Raw genomic sequence first — 25,796 nt, 5'->3', positions numbered from 1 at the left:
CTCACTTGCAATTTTTATTGCTCAATATTTCTCCACTTTTGTATATGTATTTAATTTGTTTAGTGACAACATATATTTGTCTGATGGTCATGTGAGATGCCCCCAACTTCCAAAAAGGTAATGAAGTAGAGTTGCAAAGAGATGATTATTTTATGTGACATCATTCTTAAATTTATAATGAAGAATAGGCATGGACAATCTTTTAAATGGAATGAAATTCAAGTGGATGTTGAAAAAATAATAGGACGTGCATGTGAACCTAGTAGTTGCAAGCATAAATATGATGGAATGAGAAAAGATTGGCGTCTTTGGAAACATTTGAAAAACTCAAAAATTGGCCTAGGATGGGATCCTAGTTTGGGAAAAATAGAGGCTTCTAATGACTGATGGTAAAAGAAAATTAAGGTGCGTTTATTTCTCCTCAGTTTTAATTCATGATAAGGCTAGCACTAGTAAAGGTTTAATAAGCTCAATTTAATTTAATTTTTTTTTCAGTCTTTATTATCTTATAGAAGAAAAAAGAAGTCTAAAAATTTCAAGAGAATGGTATAAATTCTTTTCTAGAAGAAAAATGGGACCAAATATTTAGAGATTCATATGCATCTGACAAAATGTGTATATACCCACTATGGAACCTCTTGTTGTGAATGTTGAGGAATATGTGGATGATGAAGGAGATGAAAATGTTTGGGAAGAGATGATTGGTGAAGAAGAAAATGTGGGAGTTTATAATCTTGAGGATGATACTTATGTTAGTATTGAATTTGAGTCTGCATTGAGGTTTGAAGACATTTTTTTTAAGGATTTTGTTGAACATGTAAGCAGTAATGCCAATGGTAGTACCTGTACCACCCACCATTTCTTGACGTCGAATTTCTATTATTGATAGAATATTCTGACAAATTCGAAGGTTTCACAAATAAGGGAATAATGGTAGACGGTGTGTATGCATATATATATATATATATGTATGGATGATGTATTCAAAATATATTTAAAAATGAAAATATTTTAAAGGTTTTGTTTCATAAAAGTTTTTGAGTGTTTCTTTGGGCAAAAGGAACTTCGGAACTGAAGTATGGACTTTCAGCAGCCAAAGTCCCTTTTACTGTTCAAGTCTTTTTTGGGCAGAATTGACTTCAACATCCAAAATTATGATATTCGACAGCCGAAAGTCCCTTGACAGTGAGGGTATAAAAAGGCCAATAGCTTGTCTTTTGTTAAAAAATAACTTGATGTAATGGCTCGGCCCACTAGTGATATTGTCCGCTCTGGGCCAAAGCCCTCACGGTTTTAAAACGCGTCACTAGGGGTTATGAACCGCTAACTTATAAACCCAGCATCTCTCACGTGTTTTGCCGATGTGGGATTTGCCTAGGGTGTTACAATCTACCCCCTTATGGGACTCAGTGTCCTCGCTAAGGTTTGCCCCACCATCGCCCAAGGTTGCAGGTGGAGCGGCTTTGATACCACAAATGTAATGGCCCGAACCACTAGTGATATTGTCCGCTCTGGGCTAAAGCCCTCAAGGTTTTAAAACGCGTCACTAGGGGTTACGAATCGCTAACTTATAAACCCAGCATCTCTCCCGTGTTTTGCCGATGTGGGATTTGCCTAGGGTGTTGCACTTGAACTCTCACTTCTCTCTCTCTCTCTCTCTCTCTCTCTCTAAACTATTATGGCATGGAAATGGGTTTCTGAGGAGAATCTTTTTGCCATTTTATGTTTTGAAGCTTGATTCTCCTTTTAGGAAGCTTATTAAGAGGGGATTGAAGCTATGATTGCCACCCACCTTTTTCTTAAGTTCAAGGAAAAGAGGTAAACTCTCCCTTCCTTTGATCTTTTAGAATGGTTCAAATATGTTTTTGAAAGGGTTAGATTGTTAGTTTTTGAATGCATGTATGTTTTGGGGGAGTTTTAGAGCATGGCTAGGTTGAGAATGGGGTTGCATGTTGAGTTATTGATGCTGTTATTGTTAATGTGATGTGTGAAGTTAATACAACACTGAATTCTAGCTCTTACGGGTTGCATGTGAGTTTTGAGCTTGATTTCAAGTTTCTTTAAGCCTTATTGGCAAGTTTCCCTTAATGGATTCTAGAATTTTTTGAGGGTGTTATGTTTGAAGTTTGGTTGAATCTTGAATTCAAGTTTAATTTGGATTGCATGTGTAAATGAAGCTTGATTTCAAGTTGTTTTTGGCCCTACTCATGTTGTTATATGTTTGGATTGTGTTTTGGAGCTTTGTGGTGAGTTTCGGTGTTACTGGGAGATGTTTTCTATAGGTCTTTGACTTAGGAATTTTTGAAATTCCTAGGTTCAGCTATCTAAAACCATTATTTTGGCAATCGAAGCATAAAGTTTTTTAGAAAAATCTGGAAAATTTCCAAGTTTGACAACCGAAGTCTAAGACTTCGACAGCTGCAGTGTCTACTAGACTAAAAAGGGGGTTTTGAGAGCCAGGAGTTTAGTAGCCAAATTCTAGGACTTTTGTAGCCATAGTAGCTATTAGAATAAAAGGCCAGCTAATATATGCATTTCATATAGTTATTTAGGTTAGATTTTATAGTCATTTCATCATTTTATTGGTTAAGTTTAGTTAATTTCATTAGTTATTTAATTAGTTTTTTATATTGGTTAATTTTTAGTTTAATTTGTGAATTTGTTCTTGTTTTATAGGTTAATTGATGTTTTTGATGAGTTAGAAGTCAACTGCATGTTTGAAAAATGAAATTCAAGCTAAAACATGCCAAAAATGAAGTTTAAAAATTATTATATTTGAAGGCTGTCGAAGTTTGCATAAGGAACTACAAAGGCTGTGCAATTTGTGTATAAAAATTAGAAGAAATGCTATGAGTTGCCAAAAGTTGCACAGGATGGTGCACAGCTTGTGCACTTACCTATGCGAGAGAGTTGGAAAATAGCTGGAACCTAATGAAAGTTACACAGGATGTCGCATAGCCTATGCACCTGCTTGCGCACTATTAAGGAAGAGAAGTTGAAACCCACTAAAAGATGCATAGCCTTATGTACAGCTTACACATTTACTTATGCAGTAGACTAAAAAACTTCAAAAACCTAGCGAAACTTGCATAGCCTCCTACATAGCCTATGCACCTACCTGTGTAGCATCATGGAAATCCTCTGAAGCTTTCTGAATTGTGCACAAGGTCCTTCATGGCCATGGAAACTTATTTTCACCCATCCTTTCCATACTTAACTCTGCACAAGATATTGTACAAGCATAATCTCAGCTATGCGTCTTCATGCTGCTTGGCTGAAGTGGCAAATCATTATACACGCTCAATGACCTCATTCAACACCACTTTTCAGGGTTTCTGTCAGGGGTAATTTAAGCCTCTTTACATCACTTTTTGCAAAGGAGAAAATATTAAAGGAGGAGAGAAAAAAGAGAAGTCACGCCATTTTTGGTCTAAGAAGCTTGGATTTGTCTTCCTATTCATCGTTTCTTCACATCAAGCATCGTGTTTCTTCAGTATTAGTTTATTTTCATGTTTTATTCCTCCTTTTGCTTAAAACATTTCGTATTAAGCATGAATAGTGAGTAGTTTTTTTAGATTTTGGAGTTAGGGATGTAATATTTAAGTTACTTTGTGGATTTAAACTGGTTAATCCAGATTTTATGGTTATTATGATGTTTTATCCATTTCTTGTGTACCTCATTATATGCTTACTGTAGGATCCCATTAAGTTATGTTCTTCATTCTTAGTTAAAGGACAGAAAGGAGAAGACCTAATGATAGATAATCAGGAAATTGGACTTAATTATTTAGATCTAGAAATAGACTAAGGATTAAGAGGGTTAACAGATTGATTAAAGAACCCATTGCGTTTTGATTAATTTTAAACTCTATGAAAGTAGGATTTAATTAATCAAGGTATTCTTTGTCTTACTCAAAAGAGATTTCAAAGAATTTTAGAATTGATCTCCTTAAAACCCATAATCTTTATAGATTGGATTAACTAGAGAAATTTCCAAATAGACTTGAATGTGAACCCTTAACTTCGAAATCGTCTTTTACAATTGTTACTTGAAATTTTACTTTGAGTGCTTAGTTTAATCTTCTTTCATTAATTTTCATTATTAATTTCTCAACTTCTTTATTTAGCCAATTATTAAATTAGTCATTATTTGAATTGAGTTTTACATTTTCATTCCTTAAACTTTAAATTTCCAAATTTCTTTTATTTGTTTGATTAAATTATAATTTTAATATAGTTTATTTTACATCAAAAGTTTAATTGAAAACACAACTCTTCGTAGGAACGATAACTTTTTCTATACTACTTAAATGATCCATACACTTGCTTGGGCAACATCAAGTTTTTGGTGTCGTGGCTGGGGAGTTATTTGTTTAAGATTGAATTCTTGATTATTTTAGTTGTTTATAGTTTTTATTTTTATATTATCTTTTCACTTTGTATTTTGATATTCTTTTTAGGTACTTTTTGATCTTTTATGAGAAGAGCCAAAAGTACGAGTGACACATCTCTTTTATTCAATCCTGAAATTGAAAAGTTTTATAGAGCCAATAAGAAAGAAACTAGAAAAAGAAAAGAAGTTTTTAGAGCTGCTGCAGCTAATGTTGAAATAAAAATGGCTGAAGAAATAATTAGAATTGGTGACAATGGTGGAAATAATTAGAACAATAAGAATGATGCTTATGGGGAAGACAATGCTAATGCTAATATGCCTAGGGGAAGTATGATGGATCATGCATTCCCTCGTTTTGATGATTTGAAAGAGAGCATTACAAGACCAAGAATTGATGCAAAGAGTTATAAGATCGATTTTGGGGTATTTCAAATGATTCATAATTCTCAATTTGGAGGTTATCCTTTAAAAAATCCTCACGCCCATCTTAAGAAGTTTGCCATGATTTGCGACATGCAAAAATAACCTAGAGTATTAGACGATGCAGCAAGGCTTAAATTATTCTTATTTTCTTTGAAGGACAGAGTTTTAGATTAACTTGGTTCTTTGCCTCATAATTCAATCATAAATTGAGAGGAACTCACAGATGCATTTCTAGCCTAGTATTTTCCACCAAAGAAAACTCAAGATGTGACACCCCTTACCCGTCATTACAGTATAGCCAAGTAAGATATGCCACACAGTGTACCAGAACAACATATTTTATTTCAATCATTTTTATTCTTCCTTAATTTATTTCTAATGGTTATGAAGTGCAATTTGTGAAATATAACTCATTTAAGTCATTTATTGAAATTATAAATTTATTTGAGGTTCCGAAAATTTTATAGAAAATCCGGCAGAGTACCGGCTAAAAATGGAAAAAACAGTTCTTCGGAACCTGTGAAAAACACTTTCAATAATCATTTTCAATCATTCTCAAACTCCAATAACCATCAACATGGTCTCAACATTAATCCACAATTTCATTCAAATTCAAAGTCAACTAAAATTTCATGAAGATATTCTCAAATTATATTAATTATCAAAATTTTACAAAATATGTACATGAATATATGATTACATAAATTTACTATTTACATGAGTTCATAATTTACAAATCACAAACTACTACCTATTACAAAATGTAAAAACATAATTTCAAAAGGGACCTAAAGGTCCTACCACTGATGCACTGTAGAAGAGAGGTGACTCTGACTCCAGGCAGATCTGTGACCTCACCCAGTCTGTGGTCTGCTGGGCTTTCTGTCTGTCTCTCCAGAACTTATGCGTGGCAAAAAGCTATGCGCTAAACAATAATGCTTAGTGGTGCCAATAATAAAATAAAAAGAACTAAAAGGAAATAAATATGCAGTGAGTGTATTGATGTCTCATGCAAACAAATTTTTGGTAATTATTTGTAGTCTTATTTATTTGATACTTGTTATATTCATTATTTCCTTAAATTTATCAACTTTCATTTTTGGTTGCCCAAGTAACCTATACTGGATGACTGGACTAGATAAATGGGTAAACTGGCACTGGGTATCAAGTGCCTCGGGCCGTCACACCATCGGTCACATATGTATCTCCCGGTGTGCAACAGAACAGCTGATAAGCTGTAGCAAACATGGGGCACAAGGCCAAGTATCATCATAATATCAAAAATAGCTAAAAGCCATAAAATCACAGAATGGCGTAATATCATGTGCAGTACTGCTAACTGAATCCTATTGGCATGCCAACCTATCTAAACTAATCACATTAGGCCTATTAGGGCATGTTACACTTTTAAATTTTACAATTCTTTGAAATTGAAGTTTAATTGTTACTTTTCATTTCATTAGTCAACTAAAATGTTGACTTTTTCATAAACAATAGGTATATTGGTTCTAATATCCCCAACATACCACATTTTGCATTCTAAAATTGTTGGTATTGGTTGCCAATACCATTTCAAAGCTTAGTGTTGGTTATTTACAATTTTCAGATTTCAAGCACTAAGTTTACTATTCTATTGGTCATTTGTACAGTAGGAATTTGATAAAATTGTCTTCATGAAAGTTGTTCCTTATTGTGTCTAGTTACATTTCTTTTTTTGAATCACTCCATTTGGAGTTTTGTAGCTCAAGTTATGGCCTAAACACCATAACTGGCCGGATTGTAAATTTTCTAGATTTTCTGGGTAGAACCAAATCTGTAGTTTTTGTACACTAATTACAAGTCTATTTTTGGATATGTTATGGTTAAAATTTGGGTTTGTTTTCTTCATAAAAGTTGTAGGGCTATCTCTCAGCTTTCTACTGGTAAAATTTCAGATCAATTGGACTTTTTTACACTGAGTTATAACCAAATGAATAAACATTGTTCATTTGGTCATTTTGCCCAGGCAGAATGTAAGTCACCCAGATTAGGGTAATTTTTAGGTCAACTTGGTTTGGTTTTCTGAGCAGGGTTTCTTCACCAAAGTTATGTCATTATGTGTCTAGTTTTATATTCAATTAGCCTTGCACCAATTGAAACTATAAAACTCCATTTATAGCTGCCCAAACCTGCTGGACTCATACCTAGTCCTGCAGGTCACCAAGGGCAGCATGCCTAAGCTCAACTCCATTATCCTTACTCACCTCAATTCCTCCTCACACATATTCAAATAGTCACCAATTGACCACTACAATGTTAATATACCATTACATGAGCAAACCTTAATGTTGTTTAAGTGTCCAAATTTTCAAGTTCCATTCATGCATTACACATACATGTTCAATCACTCATCTCATATCAAGGGCAGCCCATGAACCACTTTGCATCAAGTAAATCCATCAACCCTAATCAACCCTAAGCTGCCAAAATTATAGGGATAAACACTCATAAGTTTTATTTTGTTTTTCTTATATTTTTCCACTTATCTCATGGCATTAAGCATGAATTAAGTAAAAGAGGTAAGAGATTGGACACTTAACCTCTTTGGAGAGATTTTCTCCCTTCACAAATCTTTAGTTTCTTGGCTTTTCTTAGCAGCCAAACACCTTTTCAAGTGGTATAGACAAGTTTTATTGAAGGGAACTTAGGGTTTGGTTGTAATTTGGTAAGGTTTGTAAAGCTTTGGGTGAAGTTTTAATGGAGGTTGGGCTTAAGGGAGGGAGACGACTAGTTGAGATGATGAAGAAGAAGATTGCTTTTTATTTTTTTTTGTGTCATTTATCCTCTTTTATTAGTTAATTAAGTGGTGATTAAATGTGATTGGTGAAATTCTTTTAAATGACATCATAATGATGTCATAATTGGCATTTTCTTTCATTTTTTTTTCTTTTCTTCTCTACTCATTTTCAATTTAATTTTTAGCAATATATATTCACATTTTATGTCATAATAATTATTTACTTAACTGGATAAGTAGGCCAAAAATCATCTCTGAAGATAAAATGACCAAAATGCCCTCCGTTTGGCTTAACAGACTAAAGTTGTCTGTATCGATTGAAAACAATTTTTAAGCATTTTCTTGGCATTCTAATGCCATAGTAACCTCAATGACTCTTCTCTGGAGTCCCAAAAATTATTTTTTGAATTTTCTCCAGGTTTAGGGCTCTTAGTTGCAAGAACCGCAACTTCTCACTGGGTTACCCATCGCTAGGGCACCGGCTCATTTAACTTGGTTGTATTTTATTTCTAAAATTTTTCCTAAATTTTTCTTATTAATATTTGAGTTAATTATGGTTCCTCACTTTAGTTTAAATATTTTTTTCCAGAAGTTCTAACTGTCCAGACCGACACTAGTCACTGAAACAGTAGAATGTACTGAATTGCTATAGTGAGAGTGTTACAACTCTTCCCCTCTAATTTAAATTTCGTCCTCAAAATTTACCTGATGCAAACAGTTGAGGGAACTGTTGCCTCATCATCTCTTCAATTTCCCAAGTTACCTCCTCTGTGTTGTGGTGCCTCCAAAGCACTTTCACCAGTGGAATATGCTTATTCCTTAACTCTTTCATTTCCCAAGCCAGGATCCGTAAGGGTTCTTCTTCATAAGTCAAGTCCGGTTGTACTTCAATTTCTTCCATGGAGATGACATGTGAAGGATTTGAGCAGTATCTTCTCAGCATAGATACATGAAACACATTGTGGATCTTGTCCAGCTCTGGTGATAAAGCTAGCTTGTAGGCCACTGGACGCATACGTTCAATGACTTCATATGGGCTAATGAACCTAGGGCTTAACTTACCTTTTCTTCCAAACCTTAGTACCTTCTTCCACGGTGACACCTTGGGGAACACTTTGTCGCCAACTGTATATTCTATTTCTTTTCTCTTCAGGTCGGCATAGGATTTTTGTCTGTCAGAGGCAACCTTCAGATTGGCTTTGATTAGCTTTACCTTTTCCTCAGTCTGTCTCACCAGGTCTGCCCCTACCAGTTTATCTTTGCCTAATTCAGTCCAACACACTGGAGTTCTACATTTCCTCCCATATAATATTTCATACAGGGCCATTTGGATGCTAGCTTGGTAGCTATTGTTGTATGCAAATTCTGTCAGTGGGAGGTATCTATCCCAACTTCCCTCAAACTCAATGATACAACTCCTCAGCATATCCTCAAGGATCTGACATATATTTCATGTTATTATTATCATTTCAATTCAATATTTGTATTAGTTCAGTTAGTTTCAATTGTTTACCTAGATTACTCTTTCTAATTGCCCATCCATCTAAGGATGGAAAGCTGTGCTGAAGTGGAGTTGTGTACCTAAGGATTCATGCAACTTCTTCCGAAATCTCGATGTAAACCTTGGGTCTCGATCAGATATGATGGAAAGTGGGATTCCATGCAGTCTAACTATCTCACTGAGATATAATTCTGCTAACTTCTCCAGTGAGTAGTCAGTTCTAACTAGCAGAAAGTGTGCTGACTTCGTCAATATATCTACTATCACCCATACTGCATCACGCTTCTTCTGGGTGAGAGGTAGACCACTTACAAAATCCATGGTGACCCGATCCCATTTCCATTCTGCCTTAACTTGCTGACATGTCAAGCATTTAGTCACGTAGTCAGCTATGTCCTTCTTCATACTAGGCCACTAATAATGAAGCTTCAAGTCATGATATATTTTTGTACTTCCTGGGTGTATTGCATAAACACTGGTGTGTGCCTCTTTCAAAATACTGGCTTTCAATTCCCCATCATCTGGTACACATACTCTTCCTTTGTAGTACAGACACCCATATGCTTTTACCTTATAGTTAGTTGCCTTCCCTTCTGAGATTTTACTCATAGTAGTCATTAACTTCTCATCTACCTTCTGCCCATCTAAAATCTGTTGTAGTAGGTTTGGCCTCACTTGCAACTTAGCCAAAATAGCTCCATCTCGAGCCAAAGATAGGCGGGCATTCAATGATCTCAAAGCTGTGATGGATTTTTTGCTCAAAGCATCAGCAGCTACATTTGTCTTCCCAGGATGGTAGTCAATCACACAATCATAGTCCTTCAGTCCATCGCCTCTATCTAAGATTAAGCTCCTTCTGGGTTGGCAAGTATTTCAGACTTTTGTGGTCTGTGTAAATGTAGCACTTTTTACCATACAAGTAGTGCCTCCATATCTTCAGTACGAAGATAATTGCTGCAAGTTCTAGATCATGGGTAGGGTAGTTCTGTTCATGTGGCCTTAGCTGCCTGGAAGCATAGGTGACCACCTTCCCCTTTTGCATCAATACACACCCTAACCCATTATGAGAGGCATCACTGTAGACCACAAAGTCCTTTCCCAACACTGGTTGTGTTAACACTGGTGCCTCTGTCAACATAGCCTTCAACTTCTCAAAATTGGCCTGACACTTGTCATTCCAATCAAATCTGACATTCTTGTGTAACAGTTTAGTCATTGGAGTAGCTATTAAAGAGAAACCTTTCACAAATCTTCTGTAATACCCAGCTAGCCCCAAGAAACTTCTGACCTCAGTTGTATTTCTGGGAGGCTTCCATTCCATCACTGCTTCTATTTTCTTGGGATCCACTCTAATCCCATTAGCTGACACTATGTGTCCAAGGAATGCAATCTCATTCAACCAGAAGTCACACTTGAACAACTTAGCATACAGTTTCTTTTCTCTCAGGGTTTGCAGAACAATCCTCAAATGTTCATCATGTTCTTCCCTAGTCTTGGAATACACCAAAATATCATCAATAAAGACTACTACGAACCGATCTGGGTATGGATGGAAGATACGGTTCATAAGGTCCATGAATGCTGCTGGTGCATTTGTTAAGCCAAAGGGCATCACCAGGAACTCATAATGCCCATATCGGGTCCTGAATGCAGTCATTGGCACATCTGCATCCTTCAACCTCAACTGATGATACCCTGATCTGAGATCAATTTTGGAAAATACTCCTGCTCTCTTCAACTGATCAAACAGGTCATCTATTCTAGGCAACGGATATTTGTTCTTCATTATCACTTTATTCAACTGCCGGTAATCGATGCTTAACCTCAAAGTCCCATCCTTCTTCTTTACAAAAAGCACTGGAGCTCCCCATGGTGAGACACTGGGATGTATGAACCCCTTATCCGGTAACTCCTACAACTGGATTTTCAGCTCCTTTAACTCAGTAGGTGCCATCCTATAAGGAGCAATAGAGATTGGTGCTGTATCCAGCGGTATCTCAATAGCAAATTCGACTTCCCTTTCTGGTGGCAAGCCAGGCAATTCTTCAGGGAATACATCTGGGAAGTCTCTTACTGTGGGTATGTCACACAGATTTAGCTTAGCCTACCTAACGTCCACCACATGTGCTAGGTAGGCTTCACAGCCTTTTCTCATCAATTATCTTGCAACTGTAGCTGAGATGACATTGGACAAGAAATCTGTCCTTTCCCCCACAACTGTAATCTCATTACCCTCAGGAGTTTTCAAGGAAATCCTCTTCAATTTACAATCAACTATTGCCTGATAACGTGACAACCAGTCCATTCCCAAATTCACGTCAAACTCATAGAAAGGCAACTCAACCAGGTCTGCCAAGAATTCATACCCCTGAATCCTTAACGGACAACCTTTGTACACTTTGTTCACCACTATAATGTGGCCCAATGGATTAGTGACTAGAATGTCTTGGTCACTCTTCCCTACTAATATCCCCCTTTCTACGGGTAGGTTGATGCAGACGTATGAATGAGTGGATCCTGGATCCACCAATGCATGGACAGATGTATTGTAGAGGGAGAACATACCCCTGATGACATGCGGGGCATCTTGCTCCTCCTGAGCTCTTATGGCATAGGCTCGCAGTGCTCGCCTCTCGCCTCTCTTTGCTCGGATCACGAGCCTGCGTGATGGTCCCACTACCACAGATTTACCAGACTTCCTACCCTTTTGAGGTGCAGGAGCAGGTCTATTTGTTTGTGTTGGAGCAGCTGTAGCAGTTCTGCGTGGACAGTTCCTTTACTGATGTTCTGTCGACCCACACCTTAGGCAGGCACCCGTCAGTCTCCAACACTCTCCCTTATGCCACTTCAAACAATGCGGACATGCAGAAGATGTTAGGGCTGATCCCTTGAACACTGTCCCTGTAGAGCTGCCCACTGATGGTGTGGACTGGCCTCTCCTAGGTGTAAACTGTGGCCTGGGCCCCTAGGACTGACCCTGACCTTGAGGTTGACCTAAACTCTACACAGGTGGACCTTTGAACTTCTTTCCAGGTGTAGGAGATGAGCTAGACTGACCCAAGCCCCTCTTCTACTGTCTCTCTCTTTTAGTCTGCTCACTTATTCTGACTTTCTCAACTTTTACTGCAGTTTCCACTAACTTGGTGAAGTTTGTGATTCCCAAGGTAGTGATCATTATCTTTATGTTGTCATTTAGCCCCTTTTCAAATCTTTTACATCTTTTGGCCTGATGAAGAAGCACCAGTGCCTATGCCATTATTTAGAGGACCCATCACCAGAGCCAGCCAACACATGCCCATATACCCATACATAGTACAAGTATGAAAGCAGTATCAAACTCAAACTACCTATATACAAGATAACTGTGCTATCTCAGGTCTAAAGATTATATGCACTGATATGATTTATGACAAAACATTGACAAGAGTAAACTCCATGTGCTTGTCATAAGTGTCACTGGTTCGGCCTACTTATCATTTATAAGTGCCTATCAAGTTTGTTATATGGCATGAGACTCACCATTCCATCTTATTTATATCTCATATAAATAACTTGGGAACAAACATGAATACAATCTTTCTGGATAAGTCATGTCCTTATTATGAAGTATCCTCGATTGTGAACCTATTTATGATACTTTGTGCTAGAAATATTGTCACTCATATTCTTAACAACTTAAGAATAATATTTCTAACAAAATATCAATGGACCTTTTCTATTACACATAAATATATTATGTAAACGGAAAAGTGGAAATGCCTTTTATTATTAAAAATATGTACAAGATACATACTAAATGATATGCTCTAGGGCATACTACTAACAATCTCCCACTAGCACTAGAGCCATTCATTACAATATCTTAGACCTATCTTCTCAAGATGTCGGTCTAAATGAGTCTGTGACATAGGCTTAGTGAATGGATCAGCTGGATTTTTTCAGCTGATGTTATTTTTTCTGCATGGCTATATCGCCTTGCCCATCTATATCTCTGATAATGTGATAGTGCCTTTCTATGTGTTTGGATTTTGGGTGAGACCTTAGTTCCTTAGCCTGTATGACTGCTCCATTGTTGTCACAGTGTAGTGGAACTGCTGACTCAATGGAAGGAACTACTGTAAGTTACATCACGAACTTCTTTATCCAAACGACTTCCTTTGCGACATCGATGCAGCAATATACTCACCTCTGTAGTGGAATCTGCAATCGTGCTCTGTTTGGAACTCTTCCAACCGATCGCACCTCCATTACAAATGAACACATATCCAGAGGTAGACTTTCTATCATCGATATCTGATTGGAAATCAGAATCAGTATAACCATCCAATTGCAAGTCTCCACCTCCATAAATCAAGAATAAATCCTTAGTTCTTCTCAAGTACTTAAGGATATTCTTGACTATCGATGTTCCAAACTGGATTGGATTGATACCGCTAGTCAAACTAACGATATGCGATATCAGGCCTAGTACACAACATTGCATACATTAAACTTCCAATAGCCGAAGCATATGGAATCCTGGCCATCTTATCTCTTTCTTCAGGTGTCTTTGGAGACATCTCTTTAGAAAGGTGGATACCATGTCTCACTGGTAACAATCCTCTCTTGGAATCAAGCATGTTAAACCTCTTTAACACCTTTTCCAAGTATAGACTTTGGGATAAACCAATTATTCTTTTCGCTCTATCTCTATAGATGCGAATCCCAAGAATATAGGTTGCCACCCCTAAGTCTTTCATGGAGAATGTATTTGACAACCATACCTTTATAGTCGTCAACATACCTGTATCATTACCCATCAACGAGATGTCATCCACATATAAGACAAGGAAAGTGATAGCACTGTCACTAACCTTCTTATATACACATGGCTCATCCTCATTTTTCATAAAACCAAAGGATTTAATGGCTTCATCAAAACGGATGTTCCAACTCCTCGAAGCTTGTTTCAACCCATAAATGGATCGCTTTAGCTTGCATACCTTGGAACCATCTTGGGATTCAAATCCCTTAGGTTGTTCCATGAAAATGTTTTCTTCAATGTATCCATTGAGAAAGGTTTTGACATCCATCCGCCAAATCTCATAATCATAGTATGCACTATTGCTAATAAAATCCTAATTGATTTAAGCATGGCAACAAAGTAGAAAGTCTCCTCATAGTCTATTCCTTGCCTTTGGCGAAACCCTTTCGCTACTAGCCTTGCCTTATAGGTCTCTACCTTTCCATCAACCAATTTTCTTCTTGAAAACCCATTTGTTCCCTATAGGTACAATACCTTCGGTGGGTCAACAAGATCCCAAACTTGATTCTTATACATGGAATCAATCTCGGATTTCATAGCATCAATCCATTTTGAAGAGTCTATATCTGATATAGCTTCTTCATAGGTAAGTGGATCATCTCCATGATCTACTTCTTCATGAGTAGACAACTCTTGTTCTTCTTCATGAAGAAAACCATATCTCACTGGTGGGTGAGATACCCTGGTTGTTCTACGAGGACCAGCTGTAGATGTTTCATCAATGGGTATAGGTTGACTAGATGGATCTATATCCATCCGATGCATTGGTTGGTCAGAATTCTCCAATTCTAACTCTATTTGCCTTCCTTTGCCTCCTTCTTGAACAAACTGTTGTTCAAGAAATGTGGCATCTCTACTTATCACAACCTTTTGTGAAGTAGGCAAATAAAAATAATATCCAAAACTATCTTTTGGATATCCAACAAATCGACCTCTTTCTGATCTGGTCTCCAATTTATCAGTGTTCAGCTTTTTGATATAAGCTGGACAACCCCAAATCTTAACATGCTTAAGACTTGGTTTTCTTCCATGCCATATTTCATAAGGTGTGGAAGAAACTGATTTTGATGGAATCCTATTCAGAATATATAAAGCTGATTCTAATGCAAATCCCCAAAAGGAGATTGACATATCATTATAGCTCATCATACTACATACCATATCCAATAGGGTACGATTTCTCCTTTCAGATACACCATTCAACTGTGGCGTTCCTGGAGGAGTCAGCTGAGAAACAATGCCATGCTCTCTCAAGTATTCATCAAATTCAGTACTCAAATATTCACCTCCACGATCTGATCGAAGAGCTTTAATATTTTTCCTGTTTGATTTTCTACTTCAGATTTAAATTCTTTGAACTTTTCAAAGGATTCATGTTTGTATTTCATCAAATACAAATACCCAAACCTTGATTTATCATCAGTAAAGGTAATAAAATAATGAAAGCCCCCTCTAGCCATTTCTTTAAACGGACCACATACATCACTATGTATTAGTTCCAAAATATTTTCAGCTCTTAGCCCTTGTCCAACAAAGGGTGATCTAGTCATTTTGCCTTGAAGGCAAGATTCACAAGTTGGAGTAGGCTCAGAGCCCAATGAGGATAGAATCCCCATTTTCTCCAATTTTGCAATCCTATCTTCTGCAACATGACATAACCTTAAGTGCCAAATATATTTTGAACTTGAGTTGGTTTTCACCATGGCATTGTATTCTTTTAGATCACTTGCATTCAATTTGTGTTTGTCATTATTATCCAAATAATAAAGACCATAATTCATATAACCAGAACCAACATATTTATTTCCAAAATAAATATTGCAAACATCATCTATGAATTGAAATTCATAGCCATTTCTAGTCAAACTAGATATAGAAATGATGTTCTTAAAAGCATCAGGTACATATAAAATATTATCCAAACACAAAACATGTCCAAACATGTAAAAAGATTTAGATCCTATGGCTAAAGCTTCAACAGTTGAGCCATTGCCAATCCGGACTCTAATATCTTGAGAACGAAGTCGCTCTTGTTTGCTAGTTCCTGCATATCATTAGAAATGTGAGAACTGGCACCAGTATCTAAAACCCAAGCTGTAGATGAACTATAAGTATCATCAGAATCTAAATAACAAGATATGGACATACCTTCCGAAGGTATATCCTTCTTGTCCTTCAGAGAAGCAAGATACTCTGGGCAGTTCCTTTTCCAGTGCCCATCCTTTTGGCAGTGGAAACACTTTCCTTTGCCTCCATCAACTTTAGTCTTCCTTTTCTGTTTAGCTATTTTCTTGGAAGGACCAGGAATCTGAGGTTTCTTTTTCTTATTGCCCTTCTTCTTGTTGGACTTTCCAGCAGAAGAAGATGCAACCAAAGCTACCTCTTTTCCTTTATTGCGTGGCATATTCTTTTGGGCAATAACCAGCATGTTGAGTAATTCAGCTAAGGTGCATTCCTGTTTAGTCATATGAAAATTTGTCACAAAATTCCCAAAAGACTCAGGAAGGGACTGAAGGATCAAATCCGTTTGTAGTTGGAAATCCATGTTGAAGTCAAGATGTTCCAACTGCTCAATCAGCCGAATCATCTTGTGGACATGATCCCCAACATTCTGTCCCTCAGACATCCTCATACGGAATAGCTGTCTAGATATCTCATACCTAGCATTCCTGCTGTGCTCACCATACAACTCTTGTAGGTGAAGGAGGATCTCACTCGCACTCTGCATGTTCTCATGTTGCTTCTGCAACTCATTACTCATGGAAGCAAACATGTAACACTTAGCTCTCATATCATGCTCCTTCCACTTGTCCAAAGTTTCATGTTCCTCTTAAGTGGCCTCTGGAGGTAAGGGACCAGGAACATTTGAATCTAGAACATATCCTATATGTTCAAGGTTCAGGACAAGTTTCAAATTTCTTAGCCAATCAGACAGATTAGGTCCTGTCAACCTGTTGTGATCAAGTATGCTTGCAAGGATATTGGATGGTGGTGGTTGTTTTGTGCTCATTTTTATCAGAAAATTAAGCTATGAAAATAACCAGATTAATTAGTAAATGTATCATGTAATTAACCAAAATGATTATGGTCTTTTAATCAAATTGGTCCTCCCACTAACTTAGCGAATCCTACACTTCCAAAGTAGAAAACGGAAATCCTAGTTGGATGGATTTCTAGTGGGTGATTGAATTCTTGTAATTCTATTGATCATCCTCAGGTACATCCATTATTGGAATTACAATAAACTATAAGTGAGCAACTCCTTGCCCATCACATCTCATGTGAGGTTCAATCCTTTACCTAGCCCCTAATGCTCAAAATCTATGGTACATCCATTATTGACTTATCTTGCATTAGTTAAGTTGATCCCATTGAGCCAGTAATTATGCAAATAATTTTAATGTCCTCAGGTACATCCAATATTGGCCACCAAACCATTTACATATTTACAACATCTCATGCTTAACAATTATTCTTAAGAAAATCTCTTAAATTAATTGCATCTCATGCAACTATTTAAAATTTCTTAAAATAATTGCCCCAATGGAGGGCTTATGTTATAATTACTTTAATTATAGCATTTTCAACTTAATCATTTGTTTGGAAGATTTTATAGCCATCCTAATTACTATTAAGGTCTCACTTTGCACATTATCCATTTAGCATGCATATATCATATAATTGCATACATTCCCATACATCTCATGCATTCATGGATAAGCAGTAAATATGGTATGATCATGGACTTTCTAAGGGATTCAATTCTGAGCCACCAAGAATTGAATCAGGGCATTCCTAGGTGCATTTCATTCATTCATTTTACAAGAGTTTCTGAAGGAGTACATAATCAACACTTGATATTGAATTCCTCCCACTGGTCCCACCAATGCTCTTGACCTCCTTGAACTTCTTGCAATCCAATATTACATAGTAATCCTTGGCATACCAAGGCGAATTTACAAGAAGTTAAATAAATGAAATTACAACCTAAAAAAATATTACAAACTTAATAATACATGCCCAAAATAAATTAAAATAAATTAATTAATTTACAATCCCAAAGAAACATAAAAGAAATAAATCCAATCACATTGGTCTTTTATAGTCCATGATCATCCATCATGCATATCACTATTTAACAATTAAATAAAACATACATACTTAAATTAAATTGAATATCTCATATTCAACTTAAAAATCCAGATTTGAATATGATTCAAATAAATTTAAAAATTCAGATTTGAATCTCATTCAAACAAATTTAAAAATTCAGATTTGAATCACATTCAAATAACTTCAATAAAATTCAGATCTGATTTTTTAAGAAATATTTGAAGTTCACAATCGAGGATACTTCATAATAAGGACATGACTTATCCAGAAAGATTGTATTCATGTTTGTTCCCAAGTTATTTATATGAGATATAAATAAGATGGAATGGTGAGTCTCATGCCATATAACAAACTTGATAGGCACTTATAAATGATAAGTAGGCCGAACCAGTGACACTTATGACAAGCACATGGAGTTTACTCTTGTCAATGTTTTGTCATAAATCATATCAGTGCATATAATCTTTAGACCTGAGATAGCACAGTTATCTTGTATATAGGTAGTTTGAGTTTGATACTGCTTTCATACTTGTACTATGTATGGGTATATGGGCATGTGTTGGCTCCTGCTAGTTATATATGGAGGTAGGTGTTGATCAAGATGGAATCTGTTCCTCTAAGTAAATAGAGATAAAATCCTATGTTCCTTTAATTGTTCTTGATGTTTCAAGTTCCTGGCAGACAGATAGATTTATTGAGAAAGAGTTTCGATGAGAAAAATCTTTTAATCAAGAACTGGAATTAAAAGAGAACATAATATTCATAGCAAATGGAGTTTGACATAAACCATGACTCGGCTTGAGTTGGGATTTTGTAACAGAGATTCTAGTGCATGGTAACATATGATTATAGGTTCATTTAAGGTAAACCTTATTACTAATTGGGTGGCCATGGCATGCTATGCTAGGTGTTAACCATGGTCTATGAGGTTCATAAAATGATTTAGAGAAATCATTTATGGTAAGAAAGAGTTCTGATGATATTAAGAGTTGATATCATGTCTCATTGCCAATTAGTGATGAGCCTAGTAAGTCACACACATACACAAGTTATCACCTATTTAAATATGATTTAATTAATTAATTAAAGAGTTTAATTGATTAATTAAATAGATTTGGTTTGCAATTAAATTGCAAAGTCCCTAGCATGACTTGAAACCAAATCTAGATTATTGGATGTGTAGTATAAATTAAATTTATATTTAAAGTGTTTAAATATGAATTTAATTGATGAGAAATTAATTAATAGAGATTAATTAATTAATTTATATTTGATATAAATTAATTAGAAGAAGAAAAATAATTATTTTGGGTTAAGAACTCAAAATTAAGACACAGGGGCATTTTGGTCATTTTGCAGTGTGACACGTGGCACCATGAGATGGTGACACATGGCATAACACATAAGCTTGCCAAATGATTTTTTTAATCATGTAAGATGATTAAAATCAAGATTAAATATAGGTTTGACACTTGGCACAATGTGATTGGGTCACTTAAACCTAGAGCTAATCAAAAGGTGACATGTGGCTAGGGTTTAATGTGTTAACCTAGCTATTTAAGTGTGGTTATGAAAAGAAAACATAACCAGCAGCCTCTCCTCTCAATTGTCACGCCACTTTGAGCCTCTCCAGCTATTTCTCTTCATCTCTCATCAATTCAAAGAGATTAGCCATCAATCTCTTGAATTAAGAACACTAGAAATTGTTTCTAGTGTCTGTTTATCTCTAATCTCTTAAAAGGCAGAACTTGAATTTCTAATTAATAGAAAAGGCTTTAGAAGCTGTTCAAGGGCTGCCATAGGTGTTCTTGGTGTGGACAAGCTAGAGGACAACATCCGGTGTCCTCAAGACGAATCTCAAAGCGCGAACATTTGCGGTACATCAAGAGGTTAGTGTAATCGTTCTTGATTTAATCTAGGGTTCTAAAATTAATCTGATTAATTTTAAAATCTTAAATGGCAAATACAGATCCAAAAACATATTAAAAGAGTTTTAATATGTTGTTTATCATTGAAATCGAATAGATAAAAATAAATTTTGCATGGTGCATGTGACCCTAGGTGAAAATTTTTGAATTCAATGGTATAATCTTGTGTTTTTCACGCTTCCGTTCCTTCAATTGGTATGCAAGCATTGGTGTTAGAGCATTGTGAGCACAAGGGGGATCAAAATTGTACCTAACTTACCCCACAACACCCTCCAAAAGTGACTTAGGAACTTAACATCTCTATCACTCACTATAGTTTTAGGTATACCATGTAACCTGACTATCTCCTTAAAGAACAAATGAGCTATGTATGTGGCATCATCTGTTTTGTGACACAGTATGAAGTGTGCCATGGCCTCATTAGGGACTATCTCCCTTCCATAACGGCTTAGTCTGACATATTCTTTTTCATACTCTGCCACTGTCAGCTGTCTCTGCCTCAGGTTAATGAATTCTCTTCTTCTCTCTTCCAGGTATACACTACCCACATACTTCTTTTTGAACTCTGAGAGGAAGAAGTCCCAGGTTATTAGTTCTGGCTGCACTTCACTAGACACAGTATCCCACCATTGATAGTATCATCTTGCAGTAGAGATACAGTAGCTTCTAGGTTTTGCTCTGGAGTGTAGTGGAGTTGTTTTAAAACCCTTCCTGTTCTATTCAACCAGTTTTCGGCTGCAACAGAATCATCTTTTCTCTTGCCAAAGAAATCTACTGCTCCAAATTTTCTCAGTCTTTCTAGATGGGATTTCTATTGTGGAGGTGGTGGTGGTGGTGGCATTACCCCAGCCATTTGTCTGAAAAACTCGGCCATTTGCTGGAACATGGCCTGTGGAGGCTGAGCAGACTCTGCTGGAGCTGGTGGAGCAGGTTCTCCCCTACCCCCAGTCTCAGCTGCTGCAGGTGGAGCATGACTCTCCACTTCCTCCTCTACTGCCCTCTATGACGTGGGGTTCATATCCTAATCAAAATAACAAAGACAAACAGATCTGCATTAGTGTCACCTCGACTCTTACAAATGCAATACATAGTATGGACTCAATCTAGACCCAGAAATGCCTAAACCGTGCTCTGATACCACTAAATGTGACACCTCTTACCTGTTACTATAGTATAGCCGAGTAAGATATGTCACACAGTGTGCTGGAACTTATTTAAGTCATTTATTGAAATTATAAATTTATTTGAGGTTCCGAAAATTTTATAGAAAATCCGGTAGAGTACCGGCTAAAAATGGAGAAAACAGTTCTTCGAGACCTGTGAAAAACACTTCCAATAATCATTTTCAATCATTCTCAAACTCCAATAACTATCAACATGGTCTCAACATTAATCCACAATTTCATTCAAATTCAAAATCAACTAAAATTTCATAAAGATATTCTCAAATTATATTAATTATCAAAATTTTACAAAATATGTACATGAACATATGATTACATAAATTTACTATTTACATGAGTTCATAATTTACAAATCACAAACTACTACCTATTACAAAATGCAAAAACATAATTTCAAAAGGGACCTAAAGATCTTACCACTAATGCACTGTAGAAGAGAGGTGACTCTGACTCCAGGCAGATCTGTGACCTCACCCAGTCTGTGGTCTGCTGGGCTCTCTGTCTGTCTCTCTAGAACTTACGCATGACAAAAAGTGACGCGCTAAGTAATAATGCTTAGTGGTGCCAATAATAAAATAAAAAGAACTAAAAGGAAATAAATATGCAGTGAGTGTATTGATGTCTCATGCAGACAAATTTATCAACTTTGAGTGTATTGTAAAGAGTACTCATCTTTAGAGTAGTCCAAGAGGGCCAGCTCCAACTCAAAAGAAGTAAGCAATTGGGATTTATGATCTTGATCCGTTTAATATGATCAATGCCATGTTTGATGCACTCACCAATGTCCTAGCAAAGAAGATGGAGGATTTAAGTATGCTAGTCACTTCATCATCTTCTAGAATTTCTCAACAGATTGCCTATACAGAAGGAACTACAAATTATGGAGTGGATTATGGAGAGCAAGCTACTTATGTAGGAAACTATGGGAATAAGAAAATGAGAAATCCATATTCTCAAGCATATAATCCATCATGGAAGAATCATCCTAGTTTTTCATAGGGAAATCAATAAAATCAAGTTTCATATCAGAATTTTCCACCATAATAACATGGGCAACAATACTAGTAACACAGGCAATTAACAAAAGAATACAAATCTAGCTCCACCACTGAGACAACAAGAATAAGGTTCTACAACTGAGGCTTTACTATAGTAAATTATTGCTAATCAAACTAAGCATGATGAAAAGATGAGAGAGATGAAAGCAAAGCTAGAACAAATGCAAACACATAATAGGATGTTGGAAAATTAGATTGCACAACAAGTGAGCTCCTCAGGTACAAAGTCCATAGGAAAACTTTCAAGTCAGCCGAAAAACCCAAGGGAACATTGTCAAGCTATCACACCAAGGAGTTGAAGAGTAGTGAATATTGAAAAATTTGAGAAGAGTGAGAAGAGAGAAAATAAGAAAGATGTTGAGGAAGGTGAAAAATAAGAGAGTGAAAAGGAAGAGAGCTCAAGAAAAAGTAAAGAGAAGAGTGAAGAGAAAAAAAAGAAGTATATACCTCCAGAGCCTTACAAGCCACAGCTTCCCTTTCCATAGAGGTTTCAGAAGGCCAACTGGATAAACAATTTGGGATGTTCTTAGAAGTGTTGAAGAAACTATACATCAAAGTGCGTTTCATTGATGCATTGTCCCAAATGTCTTCCTATGCCAAGTTCTTGAAATAGATACTCCCAAATAAGAGAAGAATTGAAGATCATGAAGTCACTAATAGCTGACAAATAGTAAAACAAGTGATAAATACTAGAATAACTGACAGCTATTAGAATAGCTAATATTATCGAACGAGGCCTACATGGCAAGGTGATAAGCACTTTTAAGAGTATATAACCCATTTGTCACGACCCAACCTATGGGTCGGACCGGCACTAGGACCTGGGCCAGCTTAAAGCCCCCAAGGCCCGTAGTAAGCCTAACTATTTCTTAACCCATGACTAGGCCCACAATTTAGGCCTAATATGCATGTAACATAAATTAAATTAAACTGTTATAATTATAGTTTGGGCCAACTTAACCCAGTAATTAACAGAAACTAAAATTAGGGGAGCCCAGCTCAACCCTGTTACCTCATTTACAACTATTTAAAACTCATAAAATTTTTTCATTTGTTAAGTACAAAAACTTAAATTCATGCAGTCCCTGACAGGCTTAATACTACTACTAGTACATGCGGAGTCCTAAATTACAAATTTAGAGAATAATAATACAATTAAGTAATCTTTTCATAACCTGAGAAGAAAAGGACAGGTTATTCTGAAAAATGTCTCCTCTTGTAGCCTGGAAAAATATGGTGAACAGGAGTGAGCGTTCGACTCAGAGAGTAAAATATCAATTTTAACCATAATCTCTATAACTATCTAAAACTAATGCACCATGTAGAGTGAAATGCAACACCAGCAATAATTTCACATCATAACATCAAAAAGGTAATTTGGAGCACTCACGCACCCGGTAATATCAATCATAATATATATGGGAGCTGATCCCCTATACAGCTCTCTTAATTCCAACTGTGCCAGCGAAGAACTCAGCTCGGACTTCCACTTAATAACCAAATCGGGGTCCCAGCGAAGAACTCAAGCCGTGTCTACCCCGAAGGACCGGGTCCCAGCGAAGATCTCAAGCCGTGTCTACCTGTCCTATCCATAATTCACACCACATCACACGCACGCCAACGCACGCACACTGCTCCAAATTACCACAACAACATACATGGCACTTTCACAGTTATGAATGCAACATAAATCATGCCTAAAGTTTATCTACATAGATATATGCATATAAGTGATGCATGGGCATGCTTGAACATATACTAATAGTGAAATTACAATTAAAATTAATATTTTACTCACAGTACACCGATGCCTATTGTGGCTGCCGAATGCAGGAAAATAGCTGATCTCGATCACCTAATAATTAAATTATAAATTTATTAGTACTAAGTTAGAATAAAACTCTAAAGAGGCGATAGACAGCCTAATTTATGCCGAAAATCCGGCAGATTTTCCCCTATACTTGGGACCTACCCAACCTGCAAAAAGGCTCAAATAATACTTCTAAATTCAACTCATATCTCATCATCATTATATAGCCCTCTTGGGCCCTCCAAACCAAGCAATACTCAAAACATTAAAAATTACGTTTTAGTCCCTATAATTGACATTTTGCAAAAATCCACTCAAACATGCTCTAAAAATTCTAAAATTTCCCCCCGCGGTCCTTAATAATATTACAAGACTATTGCAAAAGGAATTATAATTTTTCGATCATCCACAAATATTTTATGAATTTTATTCTAAATCGATATTAGTCGAAAATGAGCAACTTGGAGTTCGGGTTTACCTGTGCCAATTCTGACACCTGGAACGCATCCAGAACGTCTGAAAATGCTAGGATTGACTGTAATATTGACCACTTTCTGAGACGGGCTGCCAAGCAGCCAGATCTGGCTGAAAATGTGATCCCGGCGCCGGTGAGCCATCCTCGATCCGATCGCACCTAAATAAAGTCCAAATTTTATTAATAATTATCCTAAAATTATTTTTAAATTTTGGGAATCGAAAAAGTTCGAAAATCTCACCAAGCGATTTGGACCGTCCGATTATCGCCGTTTTCAAATGGTGTCTGATCGGAGCGGGACCAGTCCTATCTCGAAGATCTCGTCACCCTGAGTCCATCGGTGGTCTCGGATCATCGATCCAATGGACGGATTGGCCAAAAATTGCCCGAAAAGATGCTGTACCCATTTCTCTCTCTTTATTTTTATTTCTCGCCGGAAACTTCCATTAAAACTGGTGGGGAAGAGTTGAAACTTTTCCCTTGGATTGAAACACTTTAACCAGGCAAAATGACAAGGCGAACGATGACCAGGATGCTGGAAAGGTGTTAACTTCACATTCTTTCCTTCCTTATTGCTTGCCGTTTCTTGGGCCGTGTGGTGATCGTCCGACATTCAGGAGCTTCTTTGGAGGGCTGGAGTTGCTTGGGACCCTCACCGGCCACTGGTTCTTGCCGGACAAAACTACTGGAGCTAAAAGCTTCTCGGGGAAGAGACGAGTTAAGGACCCATTTCTTGGGTCTGTTCTTCGTGGTTCCAAACTTAAACTTTTTTTTTTTTAATTGGTTGTTGACAGAGGAGAAGCTCTTCATTAAAGAAAATTCACATGCTGATGTCCTCTCTCCTATTTATATTATATATATACTATTATAACTATTATTAATTTTCCAAGTAAAACATATTTACTATTCTCTTAAAATAATATATTACTAACTTATGCTTAGAGCTAGATTATGCTATAAATTATTTGCTTACAATTTAATCTATCCTATTTTATTGGTAATGATATATTAATGTAAATTAGAAAATCATTTAATCTAAATTAATTAAATTATCAACTAGTTAACTAAAATAAAACATTAAAATTTTTAATAGAAATTTTAGAATCTATATTATCATTTATTATTGCTTATTTAATATAAATGCATAAATTGTTATTTATAATATATATATATATATATATATATATATATATATAATTAAAATTATTTATAAATTAGAGGTGATCTATTTAAAACAATACATATATATAAAATATTCTCATAATATAACTATTGATTTCAGCACATACTTTAAATAACTAAATTATAATTAAAGTATTGTAAATAAAACC

The sequence above is a fragment of the Hevea brasiliensis genome, chromosome 10 (assembly GCF_030052815.1).
Source record: "Hevea brasiliensis isolate MT/VB/25A 57/8 chromosome 10, ASM3005281v1, whole genome shotgun sequence".
In the NCBI taxonomy this organism is placed as follows: domain Eukaryota; kingdom Viridiplantae; phylum Streptophyta; class Magnoliopsida; order Malpighiales; family Euphorbiaceae; genus Hevea; species Hevea brasiliensis.
The sequence above is the reverse complement of the archived record's forward strand: the minus strand, read 5'-3'. Positions refer to the sequence as shown.